We start from the raw sequence: 6,795 nt of genomic DNA, 5'->3' as shown, positions 1-6,795 counted from the left end.
TGAAAGATTCATCTTCCTATTAGAATAATTTTGAAACCCCTATTCAATTTAATCAGTGTTTACTTAGTTGATGGTGATTTATGGGTATCAGTGATTGGTGATTTACAACTTAGATAAATAGCATAGAAGTAAGTTTGATTTAGTTAATACTATTACAGTATTAGGATCCATGTATCCCATTCATTAATATGTATTGATTATATGCTTTTAATTGATTCACAGTATAGATATATATTGTTTTAGTTAAGCCTGTTTTAACTTGTGCTTTTATTATGTTTACATTATTTATGTTCATTATTTAATTTGTGTATTAATCTTGCCCTCCCCCATTCCTATGAATGTACTATGAGAGCTGTGTTACAAAAAAAACAGTTCTCAGTTTCTTTCTGTTCTTGGATAGGAGACACTAAGTTTCTAAACACACAACCATACTAACAAATTTGGTGTAATCAGGAAACATATAAACCACAAGCCTGAATTTATTAAAACAGGGGAAATATTCCATATTGCTCTAAACACTGCTTTCATTGTCTATGGCACAAGCTTACATTTTTAAAAAAATATTTATTTAAAACTAAATTCAAAATAAGAAAAAAATAAAATAGGAAAAAAAGGGGAGAAAACACGTGCCCATCAGGGAGGTTTCAAAATATGTAACAATAAATTTCCATTTCAAGAAAGCATACATAACAATAAAAGACATTATATTCATATCTGTCCATCTTTTCTTTGCTTCCTTGTAGATTATTCTTTCGGTCTCTGTTTTTGTACTTTTTATTTTATTCTTTTTTCTTCTTTCATCCCTCCCACCTCCCTCAAGCAGACTACAGTTAAGCATAAATACAAATACACACACACACACACACACACACACACACACACACATATATATAGTCACACCTGCACATACATATACATATACCTACATGCATACATATATACACATACTTATCCACAAAACATATTTACACATATGTATACATGCATCTAAAACAAATTTTTCTCTTGATTGACAGGTTTACATTTTTAAAGGTTAAAAGGGAAAATGATCCATACAATAATAGAAAACAGTGGAGAAATAGAAGATTTTAAAAATAAGTTCTAATTGATTGGTTGCAAGAGATAATCTTTGAATTGAGATGAAGGATGGATAGGAATTGAAATCGGATGATTAGGGTATTTCAAGAGCATGGAATACCAGGAGGAAAGACTTGAAGAGAAAACACTGCATGTATTCAGAGAACAGAAAAAAGTCCAGCTTGGCTCTAATATATGTTAAGTTATTGAAGAGTCACACAAGATTATAGGATTTAGAATTGGAGGGAATCTTAGCAATCTCTACTCTTCTTCCCTTGCTTTACTAATGAGGAAACTGAGGCCAGGAGAGTTTAAATAATTTGAATAAAGTTATATAAAATTGGGGGGGAAAGCCTAGATTTATTCCAGGCCTTCAAACTTGTTTCTCTAGTTGTATAAAATAAAGTGGAGAAGGTAAATTTTTTTTTATTAGATTTCAAAGAGCTTTGTTCACTGCATGAGGTCCTGTTGCTTGGCTTCAGACCAACACTGTTGATAGTATCTATCAAAAACTTCAACCTTAGAAAGTTAGTTCAACTATGCCCAAAGGGCTATCAAACTTTGCATACTCCTTTGATCTAGCAGTGTCTCTACTGGGCTTGTTTCGAAAAGAGATCTTAAAGGAGGGAAAGAAAATAAATATAAAACGGGGAAAGGGACCCACGTGGGCAAAAATATTTGTAGCAGCCCTTTGTAGAACTGGAAACTGGAACAGAGTGGAGGCCCATCAGTTGGAGGATGGTTGAATAAGTTATGGTATATGAATGTTATGGAATATAATTGTTTCATAAGAAACAATCAGTAGGAAGATTTCAGAGAGGCCTGGAGAGATTTACATGAACTAATGGGGAAATGAGCAAAACCAGGAGATCATTGTACATGGCGACGCAAGATTATATGATGGATGATCAATTTTGATGGATTTGACTCTTTTCAACAATAATGGAGAGAACCATCTGTATTCAGAGCCATCTGTGGGGATTGAATGTGAATCACAATATAGTGTTTTCATTCTTTTTGTTGTTTGTTTGCATTTTGTTTTCTTTTTCATTTTTTTCTTTTTGATCTGATTTTTCTTGTTCAGCATAATTGTGAAAATATGTATAGAAGAATTGCACATGTTTAACATATATTGGATTACTTCCTATGTAAGGGAAGGGGGAGGAAGGAGGAAGGGAAAAATTTTGGAACACAAGATTTTGCAAGGGTGAATGTTAAAAATTATCTATGAATATATTTTAAAAATTAAAAAGCTTTAATGATTTTAAAAAAGAAAGTTCAATATTTCGCTATATCCTCAGGTCTTGATCTAGATATGTCTTCTACCAGTTTATATGCTGATTTAGAATGACACAACAATTTTGAATGCTAGAATAATTTAGGAGGTCAGAGTCAAGTAAAATGTTTGACTTTGATTGTTAACATAATGATTTTGCCTGAGATTAGGGTTGGGCGCTTTTCACCAAAGGCTGCTAGGTTGCACTGCCCCATCCTCCAATAGCTACTAGAAGAATGATAAATAATCCTAGACTTTAGATTCCAGTATCTGTATTTTCCACTTTCCTCTTTTCTTTTCTTTTTTTAAAATTGGACTTGAGATTTTGTTAATGTAAGGAACTCATACTATGAAAATTCCCAGAAAACAGATTGGTGTCTGTAATCAGTGGTTTTAAATAATTGCCTAGGTACTGAGAGGCAGGGCGTTCTAATTGAGAGACTATTTAAATACTCCAGATGAGAGAGGTGATGAGAGCTTGACCTAGAGTGGTAACCTGTGAGTAGAAAGAAAGGAATGAATATGAGATAGGATGTGAAGGTAGAAGCAATAACACTTTGCAAGTGATTGGATGGTAGGTGAAGTTAGGAAGTGAGGACCTGAGGATTACTCCAAGTTTATGAACCTGAATGTTTAGAAGATTGGTGGTATTCTCAATAGAAACAGGGAAGTAAGAAAACTGGTGGGTTTTGGAGAAAAAAATAAAAGTTACTAACCATTTATAAAATTTTGGGTATGTTGAGAGACCTGTGGAACACCCAGGTCTCAATTAGGTAAATGCTCAATCAAGTAGTGATGTGGAACTGGATTTTAGAGCAGAGTGGGGAATGGATACATATACATATGTATATATGTATATTCACAACACATGTGAATATACATATATACATACATATACATACATACAGATAGATAGATAGATACGAGTTAAGAGATAGATATTTGCTGATAATTGAAACCATGTAAGCCAGTGAAGGTCACCAAAAAAAGAGTATAGAGAAAGGAAAAGAGGACTGAGGATAGAACCTTGGCAAACATGTGAAGGGGCCAAAAACGGATGGTGATGTGGCAAAGGATATTGAGGAATGGCATAAGAGAGGACCAAATGGAAGTAACATCATAAAGAGCTGAAGAGATGAGGATATTCTGGTGCAGAGGCACTAGTTCTAATCAATAATATTGAGCTGGTGGGAGAGTACTCTTTTTGTGGAAACACATAGTTCACTATTTGTGTCCCCTGAGGATGGACTTGAGTAGAATTTTCATCAGAAAGTAAATCACTATAAGACAACTTTATTGTCTCCTCAGTATAGATTGGATCTAGTTAAGAATAAAAGGGTCAACTTGAAAAGTCTCAAGTAAATACCATAAAATCTCTGTTCTGCACACAGCTTTGCTCCCTTTTAATTTTCCTTGCTTTGATTGTTCAGGTGTGGTGTGGTGGAAAGAACACTGGACTAGAAGTTATAAGACCTGTATGTTAATTCAACCTTTATCTTGTGGGATTTGGTGAAACCCTCTGACTTCTCTACACCTATTTTTTTAATCTATAAAATGAAAGGATTGGCCTAAAGTTCCTTTAATGTCCTATATTCTCTGCCAAACTATATGAAATAATATATAAAATAATACAAAATATATTTTAAAAATACAATGAAATCCCTTCACTAAAGTTTCCCTGTGATGCTTTTTGATGGCATGGAGGTGATTCTGCATTGTTAAAATCCTTGTCAGCAGAATTGGCAGTTCCTACCAAACTAGAAAGACTTTCAATTCAGTATGCATTTATTAAGCATTTACTTTCTATCAGTCTATACTAAATGCTGGAAATGCAATCTTGCATATAAATTCTGAGGATCTTTATCTCTAAGTCACATTTACACTGATGAATTGGGTTGGTTATACATATTAATTAAGCACCTATCATGTGCTAGTCTGTTCTAAGTGGGAATACAAATGTAGCCTTTCTAAAAGCTCTGAGGAAACTTATCCCAATTCCCACTCCTATGACCTAGCTTTATGCTTTCTGTAGGATTCTAGAGTACTTGAAGAAGGGAGCTTCTAAGCTTTAAGAATATAGATTTGGAAGATGGGTGGATGATGAATTATTGAGACAGAGAATCCTACTGGAAAGCTATTATAGTCTAGTCAGAAAGTGATAAGGGCATAAACCAGGGTGGTAGCTAATCAAGAAAAAGCGATGAGTATAGGTCCAGTGATAGACTATCTGTCATCCAAAAACCAATCTTATTGAGTTCAGAGAGATTCATCACCAGGTTAGCCATTCTGTGATAACTCTTTTTCAGCTACAGAAACTCACTAACATCTTCCAAATATAAAGGTTTAGATCTGCATTGCTGGAATAAATATCTACACCAAGAAAATTGTCAATTCTTGCAATATTTCAAAAGTCCATTTACCAAGCATTTGACATGCATCATTGTGTGTGAGTGTATGTATGTGTGTGTGTGTGTGTGTGTGTGTGTGTGAGAGAGAGAGAGAGAGAGAGAGAGAGAGAAGAGAGAGAGAGAAGAGAGAGAGAGAGAGAGAGAAGAGAGAGAAGAGAGAGAGAGAGAGAATATATGTGGTGGATGGGAGTGGGGTGACTGATAGAAACTTGTTTTTTGCTGACAGTGAGAACAATGAACAACAAACATGTAATCAAAGACCAATGGAGCATAACCTGTGGACAAATTTCTAAATGAAGAGAAGGATCAGAAGCAAAAGATTAGAATCATAAACTCAGAATCTTAAATCTAGAAAGAACCTTGGAAATGGTGAAGTTGGACCTCTTCCTTTAAAAATATATGTACATTAATTTTATAACTTTTCTTTGAAGGATATCTGATCTGTGGTAATAAATTAATTTTTTTTGTTTTAATAGCTTTAATTATTGTTTCATGTTAAAGAAACCTAGGTTGACAATGTATACAAGGTTCTTCCTTAGTAGCCAATCAATCAATAATTGTTTTATTAAATACTTATTTTGTATATTGTACTCTGCTAAGCAATAGAGTGTAAAAGACGTCAAAACACAGTCTGTGATCTCAAAAAACTCATAATCTAATGGGGAAGACAACATACAAACAAATATATATAAAGCAAAATAAATAAGAAATAATGAACAGAAGGAAGGTACTGTAACTGAGAAGTTAGGAGAGGCTTCCTATAGGAAGTGGGATTTTAGTTGAGGGAAGGAAGCCAGGAAGGTCAATAGTCAGAGTGGAGGATGGAGAGTGTTTCAGAGACAGATGACAAGAGAAAATGCACAGAACCAAGAAATGGAGTGTTTTGTTTATAGAAGAGTTAGGATGTCAATGTCTTTGGATCCAAGAGTATGTAGAATTGTAAAGGTAGGAGAGGGCTAGGTTATGAAGGGTTTTGAATGATAAACAGAACATTTGGTATTTGATCTCCTTACTTTTCTGTTGTAAGAACATTATATTTGCTGAGAACATCACTAACTTTTCTAGGAACCAGTAAGGAACAATCCATGGGACAAAACTGTTATTTTAAAATGTAAAAACCTTTCTTAGTTTTGTTGACAGTAAGTAAGTGTTCAGTGAATAAAATGAAGATTATTGAGAAAATAGAGATAAGAGAGGGGGCAATCTATGGGAGAAGATAGTACAGAATGAGATTACTTATGCATATAAAGGGGTTTACCTTTTGAGAAGGTTCCCTTCTACTTATAAGGGTAAAGGAAATATTGGTGGAAAGGATCTGAATGATGTGAGAGGAGGTGGCAACAAAAGGAATCTGTCCTTGAATGACTTCAATTTTTTCAGTGAATTACAAGAAAAGTTTCTCAGCTGTTGGGGTGTGGGAAAAGAGGAGAGCCACAGGATATCTGAAGTGTGATAAATAGATTTGGAAAAAATGACTGCAGGAGATAGTGAATTGATTAGGGGAGATATAAAAAAATTACTTTGCTATAGTGAAGTCCCAATTGAGATTGTGTAACAAAAATTTATAGTGGACCTGTGCAACATAGTTTCATGTTTCCTCCAGGTACTTTAAGAGTATGTGAATAGAAGTGAAGAAAGTGGATGATAGGAATAATCCAAGACTGCAATTTAGAAGGGCTTTATTGTAATAGATTAAGTGAGGTAAAAGACCTAGAGAGAAGAAGACAGTATACAACCAATTTGCTTGACCAAGAATTCAAGATAGTAAAGAGAGGAAAATAATCCAAGCAAAGTGATGACCTGAGAAAGACCAGAAGGACTGCAAGGCAGAGGGAGAGGTGGAATGTGATAAATTGTGATCAGGTAAAGAAATTTCAGAGTTGAGATTAATGCCCAGGATACATATGAGTGATTTTGGCAGGGCCAATACTCTGGGATTCTGTGTTCTGTTAAATCAAATATTTTGACTAATAAATAATTGCCATAGGTGAAAGAAGATGGGGTTTGGATGAGGTGACAGCAAGGCAGGGATGA

Source organism: Antechinus flavipes, chromosome 4 (genome assembly GCF_016432865.1).
Source record: "Antechinus flavipes isolate AdamAnt ecotype Samford, QLD, Australia chromosome 4, AdamAnt_v2, whole genome shotgun sequence".
Classification (NCBI taxonomy): domain Eukaryota; kingdom Metazoa; phylum Chordata; class Mammalia; order Dasyuromorphia; family Dasyuridae; genus Antechinus; species Antechinus flavipes.
The sequence above is the reverse complement of the archived record's forward strand: the minus strand, read 5'-3'. Positions refer to the sequence as shown.